We start from the raw sequence: 19,299 nt of genomic DNA, 5'->3' as shown, positions 1-19,299 counted from the left end.
GGGACTGAGAAGCTTATGTCAACGAATGAGCATGGTTTTAGAAAGCATCGCTCGTGCGAAACTCAGTTTGTCCTTTTCTCACATGGTATACTGAGAACTATTTTGATAAAGGGCATCATGCGGACTCCATATTTCTATATTTCTGGAAAGTATTTGGCATGGTGCCCCACAGCAGGCTGTTAACGAAAGTACGACCATAAGGAATAAGGTCACGGGCATGTGAGCGGTTCGAAGACTTCTTAAATAATGGAACCCAGTGTGCTGTCCTCAGTGGTGACTGTCCATCAGAGACAACGGTATCGTCAGGAGTGCCCCAGGTAAGTGTGATAGGCTGATTTGGCGGACAGAGTGGGTAGCAATCTGCGGTTGTTTGATGATGATGCCGTGGTGTGCGGTAAGGTGTCGAAGTTGGGTGACTGTAGGAAGATACGAGACGACGAAGACAAGATCTCCAGTTGGTGTGATAAATGGCGGCTAGTCCTAAATGTGGAAAAATGTAAGTTAATGCGGATGAGTAGGAAGATCAAATCTGTAATATTCGGATGCAGTATTACTAGTCTCCTGCCTGATACGGTCACGTCCTTTAAGAATCTGGGTGTAACGTTGCCTTCCCTACCACAGTTCTCACATGCTAGTTCCGTGTCATATCGCTTTGCAGATTGTCGATTTCGGCTTACTGGGAGAATTTTAGGAAAGAGTGGTTCACCTGTAAAGGAAACAGCATATAGGACGCTGGTGCGACCTATTCTTCAGTACTGCTCGTGTGTCTCGGGTCCGTGCCAAGTCGGAATGAACGAAGGTATCGAAGCAGTTCAGCGGCGGGCTGCTAGATTTGTTACCGGTAGCTTTGAACAACATGCAAGTTTTACGGAGATGCTTCGGGAACTCAAATGAGAATCACCGGATGGAAGGCGACGCTATTTTCGAGAAACACTATTGGGAAACTTTAGAGAATCGGCATTTGAAGCTGACTGCCGAACGATACTATTGCCGCCGACATACATTGCGCGTAACGACCACGAAGATAAGACACGAGTATTTAGGGCTCACACGGAGGCATGTACACTGAAGCGCCAAAGAAACTGGTATAGGCATGCGTATTCAAATGCAGAGATATGAAAACAGGCAGAATACGGCTCTGTGGTCGGCAATGTGTCTGACATAGTTGTTAGATCGATTACTGCTGCTACAATGGCAGGTTATCAAGATTTAAGTGAATTTGAACGTGGTGTTATAGTCGGCGCGTTAGCGATTGGACACAGCATCACCGAGGTAGTGGTGAAGTGGAGATTTCCCCATACGACCATTTCACGAGTGTACCGTGAATATCAGGAATTCGGTAAAACATTTAATCACCGACTTCGCTGCGGCCGGAGAAAGACGCAGCAAATACGGAACCAACGACTACTGAATAGGATCGTTCAACGTGACGGAAGTGCAACCCTTCCGCAAACTGCTGCAGATTTTAGAGCTGGGCCATCAAGAAGTGTCAGCGTGCCAACCATTCAACGAAACATCATCGATATGGGCTTTCGGAGCCGAAGGCCCACTCGTGTACCCTTGATGACTGCACAACACAAAGCTTTACGGCTCGCCTGGGACAGTCATCACCGATATTGGACTGTTGATGACTGGAAACATGTTGCCTGGTCGGACGAGTCTCGTTTCAAATTGTATCGAGCGGATGAACGTGTAGGGGTATGGAGACAACCTCATGAATCCAAGGACCCTGCATATCAGCAGGGGACAGTTCAAGCTCGTGGAGGCTCTGTAATGGTGTGGGACTTGTGCAGTTAGAGTGGTATGGGTCCCCTGAGACGTCTAGGTACGACTCTGACAGGAGACACGTTGTAAGCATCCTGTCTGATCACCTGCATTCATTCATGTTCTTTGTGCATTCCGACGGACTTGGAAAATTCCAGGAAGACAATGCACACCCCACACGTCCAGAATTGCTACAGAGTGGCTCCAGGAGCATTCTTTTGACTTTAGACAATTCCGCTGGCCACCAGACTCCACAGACAAGAACATTATTGAGCAAATCTGGGATGTCTTGCAACGTGCTGTTCAGAAGAGATCTCCACCCCCTCGTACTCTTACGGTTTTATGGACAGCCCTGTAGGATTCATGGTGCCAGTTCCCTCCAGCACTACTTCAGACATTAGTCGAGTCCACGCTACGTCGTGTTCCGGCACATCTGTGTGCTTCCGGGGTCGTGTTCCGGCACATCTGTGTGCTTCAGGGGGCCCTGCACGATATTAGGCAGGTGTACCAGTTTCTTTGGCTCTTCCTCGCTCTATTTGTGTGTGGCCCAGGAAAGGAAATGACAGGTAGTGGTACAGCATACCCTGCGCCACGCACCGTACGGTGGCTTGCGGAATGTCTTTGTAGATGTAAATGTAGACTGTAAGCAGTTATGAACTTCTGGAAGTACAGCTTTTAAACCTGCGAGCGCACAATTTTTTTGTTATTCGTTGCCGCCCCACTGCTGTTGCGTTGGGTGTGTCAGAGAGCTCGATTTGTAACCTCTAGCTGGTGCCACAGATGTCTTTGCTTCGAACATTTTTATGTTGCGATTCACACAAGTGCGGTGTAATTAAATGAGACAACTGAGTGTATCATTAAGGAAGTAGTGTAGCGCTGACATCACTGTGGTACGTTATTATCTTTGGATTTTGACGCTAGCACTGTAAAAGTGAAGTAAATTTATAGCAGATGCGCCATTCTTCAACCGTGATGAAATTGTAAATCGAAGATCACTAAGTTCATTTTATAATAAATCTTCACTCGCTCCAGTTTATTCATGAGGGTGAGATATTAAGAACTCGTAAAATTTACTATGTTTCAGGCAGAGTGACATATGTTGTGGAACAAGATTTTAAAACACGCTGGGCAGATGAGTCCAGCTCCCTCCTCCACTTCCCTCGTCTTCAACATCATGCTAATACGAATGCTCTGGTTGTCACCACGACGTACCGCACATCGCGACCGGGCCTTAGGCGGCTGCTGTGGGGCGGAACGCGTGACAAACTACCTGTGCGTGCGAATGTTTCAAACCTGTCCTTTCGGAAGGTCGTAACTGTGCACTCTAATAATTACGCCGTAAATATTTACGTGGTGTCGATTGCTGGGGTCGATATCATGCAAGTGTGCCTTTTTGTCATTAAAATATGACGTCAAGTTGGTGACATTTCCTCATTAGACGACTTAGAAGATGTGTTGAACGGAAAGGATGACAGTATCACGAAAAAAAATTATAAGACGAATATCAAGAAATGTAAAACAAAGTTAATGGAGTGTAGTTGAAATGAAGCTGGTGCTACTGAGCGAATTAGCTTAGCAAATGAGACACTGAGCGCAGTAGGCGAGTTTTGCTATCTAGGTACCATAGCAAGTACGGAGAGCGGAAGAGGATATATAGAATGCGGACTTGCAATAGAAAGAGAAGTTTTTCTTAAAATTCAACTTAAACGTTGGGAAGTATCTTCTGAAAGTATTTGTCGGGGCTGTAGCCATGTTTGCGAGTACGACAAACAGTGCAGGCGTGATGTGAATAGAAGCTTTTGAAATGTAGTATTGTAAAAGAATGAGGGATATGTCAGATAACCAACCTAATGGGCGAGAAGAGAGCTTTGAAGCCGTACTTGATTAAAAGAACGGATAGGTGGACATGCAGCAGGTAAAGAGTTCGACACTGGGTCGAGGCATATTTGATTTTATTTGCCAGTTTCATTCTGCCATTTAATACTGTAGTATAGACCGGTTCTTAAACCACATGCATCCGACATTTACATAGCAGCCGTTTGCAAATTATTTGCAAAGAATGTTGATGACGTAAGGCCTTAACGAAATGTAATGCACCTGAACGTGGCAAGAATAATAGTTGGTACCAATCGATGGGATCTTAGGTGTAGGGTACACAGAGAACAGGGTCGGAATCTAGTAGATGCAGTGGTCTGAAACAATTCGCGAACAGGAGGTGCAAGAGGCTTACCAATAGAAACGGTTGTACATCCTACTTTTGTGTTCGTATTATTTAAGCGCAAATGTTTTGTAGAAGAGCCACTATAATAGTTGTATGACGATCAACACGACAGACACCGTGCCACGGTGACTACATTTAGCAAATAAAATCAAATACGTCCCGACTTAGAATCGAACCCTTGACCTCCTGCATGTTAACCCAAAACGCTATCCACTGCACCACCTGCATAGAACTGCTAACGTCCCCTGAGAGTATAATTAGCACACGTGTGATTACCGCGTTGTCAGATTGTTTTCGTCCTGCACGTATTTTCGGCAGTAACCGGACTTGGCAGACACCGCACATTAGTACAACTGATTCACCTCGATGGGCAATGAATCCTACCACCTTCAGAGGCGGATTTACAATTACGTTCAGCCTCCTGAGTGAATCACAAAGTAGTGAGCATGGGGACATGGACATGCTGGTCTTTGGGAGGCGTACAGAAATAGTTCTCGCGGCCGCCAGAAATACTGTGTTCATGTGGCGCAGTCCTGTGCGTCACTGTGTAACAAACGGTGGATCGTGAGTTCGAATCTCAGTGTGGCACGCATTTTCACGCTTCGCCACTGAGTCACATAAAGTCCCGATGCAGCTGACATCAACAGTTCCTTTCCTTTCAATCCCCTGCACCTTTAGTTTACATTATGTCTCGTTGTGTTTCCCTAAAGACAAGAAGGCTGGATTATTTTGTATATTGTCACTTCCTGTTGTCTTACGGAATTATATTTCAGGGAAGTGTACCAGAAGTACATATACGACCAGTAAAAATATATTGTCTGAAATACGGAACTGCATATGTTGAGAAACCATTTAATGAGCTTCAAATCCTTACAATTATTTCCCAATACATTTACTCATTAATTGTTTACGCACCTGAGATATATATCGGCTTCAGCTCTACCGTGATCTACACAATTACAATAAACGACAACAGAATAATTTTCATGTAGACTTTGCTTCCTTGTCTACATTTCAGATTGGAGTTAGGTTCTCTGGTTCAAAAATACCCAACAAGCTCCCGTCTGATATAAAGGAAGGAAACTGGAAATCCCACTTGGTTTATAAGAAAAATAAAAACATACCTCATGAGCTACTGTTTCTGCAAATCACCAATTATGTAGATTCATAGATTGCTACTTCCCATATAATTCAGAAAAAGTTTCAGAGTTTGTTGTAAAGCAACGTGACAAGTATTGGCGTCTGTAAATAGGACTCACTGTACAGATGTAGATGAGTTTTCATAGCAATGTAATGAACATATTTAGGAACCAATAGTAGGCAAACAGAAACTGCTCAGTATTACTGAGGAGGCTGCAGCTTTTTCAAGCTAGCACTATTTTTCCTAATTTAGTTGATTAAATGTAGCTAGTACAACCACGGATACCATTAAGCACTGCAGTGATAGTTTATTATCGCTAATGCAGTATACAGTATACACATTATGTTACTACGATTTGTCTGTTTTTGTTAGTGAATACCTTGACTCATTTCAGAGTATTTAGCCCTTTGATACCCCAGCGTTAAACTTGGAACGGATGTTTCGAAAGAGTGTTTCTTTACAACAATAAAATTCATAGAATGGTATATTAATGGGAAGAAATTTTTATTTCATTTTTACAAAAATTTAAGATCCGCACTGTTGTGTCAGTCTTACAGCGATACTCGTGAAAGTAAATATTTTTTTATCACAAACGGGATAGATATTAAGTTTCACACACCTTGTTCTTGTCCTCTTCTAGCAATGAGCAGAGTGCATATCATCAACAGTAGGCCAGCACTCGTACTGTGTAGCTTTTTATGATCACATGGTGCATTTATTGGTTTGAATAGACTGTTCGGTGGGTCTTCATCAGATACACTTAATCACTACAAGATGAAGAAGTTAGGGCTGCTCCAGTCAGCTGTCGGAAGACCGCTGAAGTCGTCAACTTTGTGATTCATCTAATAGAGCTACAATTTCCTCATTAGTAGCGCTAAAAATAAAAAAGAAACTAACGCACATTGACAGTAAAAATAAATAAATATGACAACATATTCCGTAATCTGCTGCGAATCCGAGTAGTTTGAGTAGTTTCACTTAATGCGAGAGCGCCAGCTGTTACTTCTGTCGGTTACTTCGGTTATATGAAAGTTTTTACTCACTTTCTGGGTTTGAGCTGTGTCATTTAAATACTTTTTCTGAAATTTTTCGTGGGGGCTTACGATGGAGGGTTGGTTGTTTGGTGAGGGGCGCGTGGCGCCTCCGCAGCACGTAGATTCAGCCCGCTGCTGCCAGAGCAAGGGTAGCAGCCGGCGCGAGGAGGTGGCGAGATAGCCGGCGCGATTGCAGCGCGCGCCACCTCCTCGCTCCGGCTGCTGCCCTGTCCCTCTCAGCACCGAGACGCTGACGTAGAGCGTGCGGGACGACGCAGGCGCATCATCAATCTATCACTCTTCTTGTAGTAAAACAGAATGGAAACAATTGCAAAAGTTGGAAAATGTACCTTTCTTCTTGTTTACAATGCCCTAAGGGAAATTTCTAAGTTGGTTGCTCAATTTATTAGTTACACATTGCACCTGGAACAAATTAAAAGCACAGCAGCCAGCAATCAGTTTTAAATGGTGAAGAGAATTGGTCTTTCATTACATAATTAAATGAATATGTATATTTCTTGTGTTAACTCCGGCGTACACACTGAAATATCTCTGCGTGCACCTGAGAGTCGGGCTACCCTCTGGGGGTATGTTTTGTATCCTACAGCTTTACATCACTTAGTGAAAAAGTACTAAAGACTGTTTTCTCTCAGAAGAATAACTGCATAGCTCGCTCAAGTAAACACAAAGAATTACAGACATTTCCTACAATTGGGCATTGATGTAAGATCAACAGGAAAAGTTAAAAATTTGTACCACACTGAGACGGGAACCCAGGTCTACTGCTTACTTAGGACATCGATGCTCTAATCACTAAGCTAGCCAGGAAATGGTCGGTTGTGGTGCACTGCTGCTAGTACAGCTAGTTCATTAGCTTCTTCATCAACACGTTTCCTTCGTGTCCTTTTGCCAGTCCATAACTTGCCATCAGACATAAAAGCCTACACAACCTCGTTAAAAGAACGAACGGCAGCTAGCTTTCTCTGGAAAACACCTCCGTAAATCAGGATCATCTCAGTTTTTCCTTCTGTGGTTGCTACATTCATCGTCCACTTGCACGTTGGTTCTCCAAATGATACCAGCACAGGAGTCAACGACATGGGGCAATAATATGACGCTACAACACAAATAAACCACACCCACACATTTGTGTGTACGAGATTCGAAAGGGTAGGAATCTATGGAACACGATGAGTGAATAAAAATAAATGAATGAACAACGATGTGGGAAAACTCTGAGCACAAATCATTCCCTGCTCCAAGGGCTTCCTCAGTAGTGCTTGAAGGTAAACGCCTGACTGTAATGGTCATGCTGAGTTATGGAGTGGGGATTCAAGGTTGATTGATACTCTTCCGAAAAGAGTCATTCATAGAGTCTAGAGTTTGTGCTTAATTCACCCAGCCAGATCTTTGAAACTCGTAATGTTATTCCGTAATTTAAAGAGCTTTGATAAATGCAGAAAAAAGTAAAAATTGTTTTGAACCTGCCACTAAACAATAAAAAAATTGGACTTTAAAATAGGTCTACTTCAACGAGATATTAAATTATTCACTACCACAATGATATTTAGTGTTGCAAAATTCTAAATTTAGGAATCTGTGGTATAGCAATGAGGGAGAGTACTGTAGTATACTAGCAAGTAGGATGCTTTCTGGGTCCTACATCTGAATAATTGTCACAGGAACAGTCCATAGTTAGTAAACTAATTTCTTTTTGTAATAAGTAATTTACCTTATCTGTATTGTTTCTCTTAGATTCTAAATACTTTTCTTCGCAGATTTAACGTCCCACTGTGCCTTCCCGCACACCAACCCCTGATTAGTTAAAGAATGAATCTCCCATGTATAAAACATCTTCATCATTACTTTACAAATGAGTTAATAATTTCCATATTGTGCAAAATATTTAATGTAAGAATAGTGGTACATGCCTTAATGACTATATTATGGCAGCATTTTAAGTTACTTAAATATCTCAATAATTACACTAAATTTTCGTAATCAGTTTTTTGTGTATATTACGAGAATTTCCACGTGCAATGTACGTTGTATCTTAGAGCTAAAATAACTGACTAAAAATAATCAACAAATAAATAATGATAAAAGACTGCCATAACAATCGTTGCTCCTGCCATGTGACCCAATAACAGGTTCTTACTGCAGGCATTCAAAGTGCTAACTACTTGTTACCTCTCTGCCCGAGAGTGTTTCACACATGACATGAATATGAGCCTACATGGTGATACATAATCTTTGGATAGTTAATTCCGATAGTAGGAAGCATAGTAAAGTATAATATTGACACCAAAGGGTTTTGAGAAAATACGAAGTTTTGAAGTATGCAAACAAAGAAATTATGGAGCAGAAAAAAAAATTGTGTGGGTTTTAGTCTTCTGTATTGATTCGACTATTCCTGCAGTGGCTGTTAAACTGACAGCCACCTTAAAAATATTACTTCCTTAAAATGTTACTTCCATCCTACGCTACATCAATTTCAGGCCATTTCATTTTTTATGTTTTGAACAATGTTTTTCTCGTTCATTACGAACCTACAATTGTGAGACAGCCCAAACATTGTGCGTCATTTCTCCCAATCGCAATGTACATATCTGTCACCTCCGAGATGTTATTCCAGTGAGCACGAATACAGAGGAAGGCGCAATAAGAACTTTCAGCCTGAAGTGCCGAGGCAAATGGACTACGTGTTCTTGTGAAATAGATTAGTGCTTCCATGGATAACAATATTCAATAACGAGTAGTAATGTGGCTTCTCCTCCTTTTTATAGTCTCTCGTGGGTGCTAAATTTGAGTTTAAGTTTGCGGGCGACGATGTTTTGGTCAACTACAGCTTATCTCCGTCTGCTGAAGAGATAAAACGTAGTAGTCAAACAATTTTTTTTATTTACTAAAGCTCGAACACCAATCAACTGAAAGAACATAAGTCAACACAAAGAATACTTATAAGAATCAAAGAGTAAAGCAAATTGTCAGTGCACTCGTCGCCACAGAATAATGCTGAATTTCATTGTGCATTCACAGATGTGTTCTTCTGGCGACTCCTACAATGTCTTCGATCGCCAGGGACATGTTCAGTTTATTTTTATTTAAAACTGGGAGTACGTGTCAGAAAGTTCATTATAATCTGAAACTTCCTGGCAGATTAAAACTGTGTGCCAGACCGAGACTCGAACTCGGGAGCTTTGCCTTTCGTGGGCAAGTGCTCTACCAACTGAGCTACCCAAGCACGACTCACGCCCCGTCCTCGCAGCTTAACTTCCGCCAGTACCTCGTCTCCTACCTTCCCAGCTTTACAGATGCTCCCTGCGAACCTTGCAGAACTCTGCCGTGTCCTTTCTTTCAGGAGTGCTAGTTCTGCAAGGTTCGCAGGAGAGCATCTGTAAAGCTGGGAAGGTAGGAGACGAGGTACTGGCGGAAGTAAAGCTGTGAGGACGGGGCGTGAGTCGTGCTTGGGTTGCTCAGTTGGTAGAGCACTTGCCCACGAAAGGCAAAGTTCTCAAGTTCGAGTCTCGGTCGGGCACACAGTTTTAATCTGCCAGGAAGTTTCATATGAGCGCACACTCCGCTGCAGAGTGAAAATCTCATTCTGGCTTCATTATAATCTCTTGAAACAGTAATAGCAGACGTAAGGTAGCTTCAAATAAATGACAGTCAGCAGATCTCTGTGTGCTGCGATCGGAAGTTAACTTTTTCGTGAAACTTATTTAACTGCTGTTGAATTGAGAATGACTTCAAAATTATTGTAGATGAAGACTAGTATTTTTAAACCAAACAGCATCAGATGTAAAATCGTAGCACTTCAATAAGAGCACATATTAAAATCCATAAACAACGAAGCTGAATCAGAGATTACTTTTGATTCTGTCTTATTTGTGACAGTTTCGTTGCGTATGAGTTACAAATAACACTTTTCAACAACAAACATAAATGTAACGGCGATTCTAACTGGGAGAGAGCTAACAGAACAGAAGATATCGCCACAGACTAAAACATACACATATCCTACTAAAAACAAAACACTGAACAATGTAACACCTATTCGTTATTCTGAAGCCGTTAGCTTCGTTGAAAAATCTAAATTATTTTATTATATTAACAAACTTATAAATTCCAAACAAAAATTGACATAATAACTCATATAAGTAACTCACATTAAATGAAAATGAGTATTTCAGTTACTATACTATGAAACAGTGCCTTCAATAGCCCCCTTGAAGTAAGTGTTGCGAATTACATTAGCACACTTAGTTCAAGAGAGGCACAAAAAAATTAATATCACTAAGCGCTCTAAACTATATTACTCTAAAAATTCTGCTATTTGAAAATATTTAATATTATAAACTTTTAAGTAATTAATACCAATAACTATTTTTTGAAAGAAAATAAGTTAAATATTTTAGTGAAGATCTGAACAGGAGGGCTCATTTATATAATTAAAAAATTATTCATGTAGTATTTTAAAGAAATTTGTGTAAGTAATTGCTCTGAACCTAACATAGTTGCTCAATTAATAAAATATCAAAATTTACATCATATCTTTTGACAAATTTTATTTTGTTGTCTTCAACATGACAGCTACAGCAGTCGAGCATGAAGATGTTTTGATGCCACATGGCATGACCTACTAGGTTTGTAGCTGGTGGGTTGAAAAACCCTAATCCTAGCAGGACCGTGTCTCGAGATTGGCCATGAAACAGTATAAAGAACATATATAAGACACTTATTATTGACACATTGTTAATGGAAACACAAAGTAGGTGTTCATTAATTCCTCTGTGTTCCAGGTGTGTACTTCGCACTATTATGATTCCTCAAATTCATGTTTATATGACAATTGTTGTGTATCGTGAATTTATTTAATTTTTTTATATTACTATACTCAGTTTTGACAGACATTGTATCAATGTAATTACAGTTCATATATATCTGTCAATATAATAGTCCAATATTCTCTTTTGTGCAGATATTTCGACATTTTATCATCAGAGTTCCGTCACACAATCACGCTTCAAACATTAATTACAGTTCATTACATATCACGATTTCCTTGACATGATATCCATTATACATCAGTGGACACTTTTCACATAATCATATGGTGAGTACCCATTAGTAATAACGGTATTATAAGTATTTGATGAGAGCTTAGCAGTCACTGAAAATTGCGTCTGGCTCTTGCCTCAACCATGCAACAACCACTAATCTCGGTTTTTAAAAAGGAAATTTATTCCTGATGAAACCATGAGAGGCTGAAATATAACGTCTTTTTTTTTTTTTTAGATAAGACTATTTCAACTTGATGTAATTGGGTGAGTTTACTGGATTTTCTGCCTTTTTTTAAAAAAACAGAACTAACTACATATGCGAATTTGGTGTTAATGCAACAATGGCTTTATGTGTGCACATATGGTTAATACTAAATCCAATAACACTATAATTACTAGCTACTTGAAGGAACAACATACAAGTGAAAAATTCCAGCACTCCAAGTAACTGCAACTGTTTAATAAATCTCGTTTCATTCTGCATATTGCAGCATTTTCGTTATGAATTGGTAAGAAAGATCTTTAACTGCGAGAATAATACCTCAATAATTGAAATTCTTAAATTGTTAGGAAATAAATCATTATAAGGAAGAATTTTAAATATTATTTAATCAGAAAAATTAAAAAATTAACTTCAAACAGCGTATTGCTGCCCTTTACGAATCCTGTTTTTCAACTGCAAGAATAACAACTTGCCAGACTATAACTTTAACTCACAGTGGAACATGACAAAATTGAAACATTACCTTACTTCTAACAGAACAAAACTTACATCTAATAAAACACATTAAAAGAAGACAAACTTAGATATTTATTGTACACAAAAAACTAAACACCCACATAAAGACATTCACACAAAAATCTGCTATACTTTTATTGAATATAAGGCATCACTTATAGAACTTTTTCAGGTCGTTATGATAATATAAACCTTTCACGTTTCTATTTTCGGGGTGTTGCGATATATAGCTACCTCCATGTGGTATATTACTTATTATGTAAGACCCAAAATAAACTTCTTGACACTTCTTATTCTGTATCTTCATTAAAGATGAATTCAGGTCGTTTTTTAACATTATTTTATCCCAATACTATATACTAAAATGTTACCCATTTCAGTATTATCTTTTGCCTTTCTTTTTAGAGCAGCAGATCTTAATTTCTCTAAGACTAGTTGGATAGTGTCTTCTTTGCGTCTTGCCACTTCAGGAACTACAGGTATGGGATTAATTCACTCTTTCTTTCCAGGTTCATTAAGCATCAGTTCAACAGGTGTATGATTTGTAAATAAATGCTGTAGGTTATTCAGTACGTTTTCGAATACAGACATGCTCTGTCCACTTATGTTGTTGCCTGGGAGCATATGATCCAATAAATCGGTGAACTCTCTAAACACTCTCTAAACTCGGCTGGATTCTGAATGGAGTCAATTTATTAACATATGTTTGATCTTATTCCCTGTCATGCAGTGTTTCCATTTATTTCTAATGAAATATGAAGCATTATAAGATAATATTATGTGGAATAAGTGGTTTTCAGGAATACATGCCTACCATATCCTAATGTTGTTGTTCCTCTTATAATATAAGATATCATTATACAACTTATATTTAACAGAGCAGCTTTCTCTTCATTTATCATTCAATCTCTTATTTGTTTCTAGTACGTGGCTCCCTTTTGTAACAGCCATAGATTTTTGCATATAGACAGATATTGACTTTTGAATGGAGAATTTTTAACTATCGCTATTCTAAAAGCAGATGATTGTTCAACAAGTTCATTTAAACCATTTAGGCCCTGTGGCACTCACGATAGAGGATCAGCCACTACATTATCTTTTCTGCTAAGGTGTATTAATTCTTTATCATAACTCTGAAGCACTAACGCCCATCTTGGAAGTCTAGCATGTAGTAATTTGCAGATCAATAGAACGCATACTGACTGGTGGTGTGTATATACTTTGCAATTATTTCATTTATAGAAATTACTTTACTTTTCCAATGCCCATTTTACAGCCAACACCTCCAGCTCTGTTACGGTATAATTATGTTCGCTGGATGATAAAACTTAACTCACAAATTCAATTACTCTAATATCATTTTCATCCCCTATTTCCCAGAATAAAGATGCGCCTAACCCAGCTAAAGCTGCATCAGTGAATAAACTAAAGTCTTCAGTTATATTATGGTGGTACAAAATACGAGAGGTAGCCAAAACGTTTTTGATCTGTTTATATATTTCTGAACAATTTGTTTACCAGTACCAAGGAGTATTTTTCTGAAACAAATTTAATAAATTATCGTTATTGCCAGAACGAGGTCTTAAGTCTACGAAACTTAATCATTTTATACTATGAAATTTTTGTAATAACTCTACTAAGTTCTCTAGTCATTTTCTAACAGGCACCATAATGTTATTTATATCTCATACATCCATCATGAGTCTAATGCTACAGTCTGGTTTGCTACAGCTAACAAAGGACGGCTGTAAAGGGAATTTGATGGTTCTACAATATTCCATTCAAACATCTTACGAATTTCCTTGGATATAGCTTCTTTCTTAGACCAAGGTATGGAATATGATGACCTACAAAATGTTTTATAATATATTTCTAGATGACAAACATAACCTTTTATTACACATGATGTATTATGAACAAATCCTGGTAGACCTCATTAATAAATGACTTAACTAGATCTGTTGGTGTTCTGTAAGATAAGTAGACTCAGCTACTTTTTCATTAATATGTTCACTGAGCTCTGTGTTCATTACATTAATGGGCTGAGTATGCATTTCATCACACCAATCTACACTATTAGGGATGATATATCTTATATTTATACAAATGCCATACTTTAAAAGATGATCCACATTGCTTACCAGATTTAATGTAATAATGTTACCACTATTATCTAATGTAATGGTATCGAAATATAGGTCTGTCATTGCTTTCATTTTATATAAGACTTCCGATCCCCAGATTCACTGTACTGATAATTTCTTCATGACCAGGAAGTTTCACTGTAGTTCATACTACTAGACTTTAATATCGACCATGATTTGGAACTTCATTAATTGAATTTGCCCCCCAAACGCTCTGGTAACATAACATTTCTAAATAGGCAATACTGGAATCTTTCTTGGCATATTCAATTGTTTCTATAGCTTATAATCTATCATCGACATAGAGGCACCGGTATGAACAGTAATGGCAACAGGTATATCATATATATGAGCTTTAATTGCACCTTGGATTATCTTATTATCAGATTTATTCTCAAAAGACTCTTTACCTAATCATCTTCAATTTTCTTGCCGGCATCTGTCTGACCACTAGCAACATGTTTTGTGAATTGCCTCCCTCTTTCTGTGCAGACAGCCTCAGATGGCTACGATTGGTCGTTATAACATTTGCAATTTGTTAGTACATTTGTTAGTTCATCGTTAATGTCTGTTATTCAAATAGAATGGTTTTGTCCTGACCACACCTATGATGTGATTGCCTTCAAATTTTGTACACCTGCATTTTTTCTTCTAGTTATTCCAGTCATTTATGTAGTGAATGAGGTTGATGATACTGGGGACTGCTTGTAGCTATAAATACGGAATCATGATTTGGACAGCATTGGGAATAAAGTTAGAAGAAAAAAGATTTTCCATACTTATGAGGGAAGAAACTAATTTTTAGTATTTAAGAACTGGAAGGTATTTAAGTAATATTTCAGTTCTGCAGGAAGAGAATCATTTTGAGACTTCACTTGTCATGTGATGAGTGTGTTACTTTAAAGTTTAAAATATGGATAGGTTTCTGGGACTATTTTATGCTTTGGGACATGGTGATTTTTAAAACTCAACCAGGACAAGGAGGTTTTGTATTGAGTTAAGAAAATGTTGTGGCATCAGGTTTGTTGGTACTGGGGTTGACTGACATAAACTGAACAACAGAGAAATTCTTTGTTTACACATTGCTGGGAAAGTAGCAAGCGCAAATGTCCATCATTAGCCCTACTGGCATTAGAGAAGACAAATTATCTTTCCAGACAGATTTACGTCAAGTGACTAGTGTTTATCATTAGCTAACATGACAACTGTTTTTTCACACAGCTTACATACACTGAGTTCTTAGCACATGTCAGACATTAGCCAGTAACATATATAATCTTGTGGCAATAAGCACATAGATTTGGTTGTTGTGTAATTTTCAATGGTGGTGTGCTTTACATACAAAGATAGTGATTAACTTTGCTATATCACAGACTATATAATTTCAAACCCAAATAATGCTATCTATGTTAACACATTATCTCGAGAAAGGAAAGTATTTCAACATGAAGCATGTAGAATAACATACGTGAAATTTACAATGAATATTTCTGGTTTGACCAGTTCGTTCAAAATAATGTATGGATGTTTCATCATATATATGAAACTTCCTATTTCATGTAAAATATTTAGCACATATCTTTTTTTATTGGTGGGTGGAACTGACAGACATTGTGTAATTTTACTAAACTTGTTGTTTTAACTGTTAGTCAATGAAGATAATTTCATGCCACTGAGATTCAGGTGTGGTATAGATATTGCTTTGGCAATTGCTTATGTCTGTTCTAATGTATATTTGCTTTTATCCCCCATATGTTAACTTATAAACACTCAGTCGAGTAAATTTACAGGACTGACCTAGAGAATGGCAAATTTGTGATCACATTATGTTGTGTATAACGATGTTTTTCTCTGACTTGTTTTTTTTTTTTTTTTTTATCTGTAAGTTTAATTTGCACTGCTATTTTTCCTCCACATAGGAAATATTTTCACTGGTCGACATAAAATTGGAACATTAAATAACAAGTGGAATATGGCATTGACATGTCCAAAAAAGACTGTATGAAAAGAACGCTAAGGTTATTTGGCATAAAACACCATCCACATAGAAAGCTACCCAGAAAGTCTACTCCATTTTATTTGAAAAATGAACTTAAAGGAACATGTTGAATCCATCTTTACTTAAACTGTGGACCCAACCAAAAATAGATATGGAAGCAGCCCTATCAAACCCAAAGTAAAAAACGCATTAAACTTGCATTACTACCAAGTTTTATGTATGTTATTTTTGGTGTTTGCTTTCGGTGACAGAGTTGATTGTGTAAGCTAGGGTACACCATGTTTAGGGTTCCTCTTGTGAAACCACAGAACCCCATTTACTTATCTTTGTTTAAGGGTAATGATGGGCATGATAATTTAGCGCCATTAAGGTGAACATTTTCTAATTTCTCTGGGCACAAGTAGCCATATACCACAGCTGTAGAATCTATTTGTTCTGAGTGTAGGCGAGTTTGTCATCTCGATAGAAACTGTAATTAGTGCAACTCGTAGATGATTCGCTGGAAGAATTAATTTGTGGCTAGAGTCTGGTGTCTGGGATGGTTAAACGAGAATGTATGTGGTTGTGTACATAGTTACGCATAGTCAGTGCGTACACAACTTTCTCAATAGAGTGCGTCCCGCTAAACACAACAGCACAGGCGCAGCGCTCGTCCATCTCCGCACTACAAGATGGCGCTGTCTTAGAGACGGACCAAATTCTGCTTCCGCCGATCCGCGTATTCATATGTAACGCAGCCAATGAGATTGCTGCTAACGTAGAACCTTTCCTCCTCGCGGATCACACTCGCGCAGTGGTACCTGAACGCTCGAGGTAATATAACGTGTGTACAGACCTCCGATTAGTCAGTCGGCATTAGTGTGCATTAGTCTGTAGTCAAGTTTCAGTCTGCGAATAATAAGATATTCACATTCCTGTACATAGCCATGAAGATAAATGTATAGGCACTTTTGTCAAGTATGAGAGATATGTGAGAATAAGATTAACGTACCAAGACCAAAGGAACTCCAGATAGTCAATTGTAAATAGCATCCAGAATCAAGTTAAGTAATTTTATGCTTGTTATTGTTTTAATAAATGTAAGTGAAAATTAATCACTTTCTGTTTAAAGTTGGTCACCGTCAACCTGCTACTCTAAGCGTGCAAGTGGCATTTCTATCGCCTGACCTAACGGCAGAAGATAAACACGCCACAATAAGACCACGAGACACATTGCTGACACTCGCCTACTTCGTTAGAACGACAAGTCAAATAATCTGATGGTGTGTGTACCGAAAGTCTTACAGTACGCACACCACATATGTGTTTTTCTAAATACTTGAATTAGGGTAGAAATACAGTACAAAAAATGACGGAAACACGAGCTACCACTAACACGAAAGCAGTTGTTACCTTAACTGAGCAAGTGCACACGTTGAGAGAGGAAATGGAGCACGAGAGGCAGAGAAATTTCGAACTTTATCGTGAGTTAGAAGCTGGGAACGCCATTCAGGTTCAATCGCAACTAGACAGAAACAGCTCCCAATTCTAAATTTAACGTATTTAAATAACACACTCACTCCACAACTCATGCACTCGTCAGATAAATTAATAGAGTCCCAGCATGGGAAATTTTCGATGGAACAAATGTGGCAACGTATTACGTTATTTCCCAGGTCTCGCGTCCGTCGGTCGTCGTAATTTAATATATTGTTTATTGGTAATGTTGATTGTTGCCGACTTACGTGGTGGGCCTTAATCAAAATAATACCTCACAAAATCGTTTAATTGTAAATCAAAATTGAATGAAGTTAGGCTCGCTGAATCTTAAAACAAGAGTTCAGGCCTAGCCTGCGATATCTGTAATTTTTGCATCTCGCCTGCTAAACTTTGCACAAGATCAGGTATTTCTTTGCAAGCGTCCCGCATCTCGGCAAGTTCGCTTTGGATACTGTCTAGTTTCCCTTGCTGCACTGCTCTTACTCACTGAGCTTAATTTTTTCTCATGTAGGATCTGAGTCAGTTTTTCGTCTCTTTGTTGCCCATGCTCATGGAGCATCTGAGCAAGTTTCTGATCTCTCTTCCTATCTCTTTCTTCTAACCTGCGCAGAAATTCTGCAAATTGGTCTGCAATCGCTGAGCATGCCGGCCGATTGTGGCCGAGCGGTTCTAGGCGCTTCAGTCTGGAAGCTCGCGACCGCTACGGTCGCAGGTTCGAATCCTGCCTCGGGCATGGATGTGTGTGATGTCCTTAGGTTAGTTAGGTTTAAGTAGTTCTAAGTTCTAGGGGACTGATGAGCTGAGATGTTAAGTCCCATAGTGCTCAGAGCCAATCGGTGAGCATACTGGTGCCCCGCTTAATCTAGCACTCGATTGGCCCCCCTGCCCAGGCTGTGGAGCGTCATTCACTGTCCACAGACCTTCGCCCCCCACACTGGAAATTATGTTATCCGAGGCAGTGGCTTGGGATTCGTTTACGTTTTGCAAATGATCCTCACTTTCCATGTTAACAGAATTTTGTTCATCTGGTACAGATGCTTTAGGTTGTCCTATCTTACCCTTAATAAATTCACTTTAAGCCTCTGACAAATCTGTAACACTGACACACACACACGAATAATAATCCCCTCCAAAAACAAACACATAAATACACAAATACACATAATTTAATTTGCACTCTACTTATTATTTTTTCGCCGAAGGTATCTCATGTGCATATGGGTTCGATATTCCGCACAGAGCTACACAGGATACTTGCACAATAGGCCTTACCTTTGTTATTTCTCTTTCAGGTAATCCTTTCTCTTTCCTACACTTTTTCTTCTCCAGATCTCCTCAGGGTGTGGTTTTGTTGTTGTAGATGTAAAAGAATTCATATAGACATTAATATTTTACAAAAATTAGACACATACATAATTACATTCATTACAATAGAATCATATTCAATTCATCTCTCATTTCGTTGATCAGGCCCGAAAGTTGCGGCGCCAATCTCGCGTCCGTCGGTCGTCGTAATTTAATATATTATTTATTGGATAATGTTGACTGTTGCGGACTTACGTGGTGTGCCTTAATCAAAATGATACTTCATTCAATTTTGATTTACAATTAAACGCTTTTGTGAAGTTCTTACAGTGTTGCCAGATTGTGCAGATGGCCGGACTTAAGAGTTGTCAGGGGCGGTCAGTTTTATTGGCCACCTTAAGTGAACGACT

This window comes from Schistocerca americana, chromosome 5, assembly GCF_021461395.2.
Source record: "Schistocerca americana isolate TAMUIC-IGC-003095 chromosome 5, iqSchAmer2.1, whole genome shotgun sequence".
Lineage (NCBI taxonomy): Eukaryota > Metazoa > Arthropoda > Insecta > Orthoptera > Acrididae > Schistocerca > Schistocerca americana.
Note: the sequence above shows the minus strand (reverse complement) of the source record.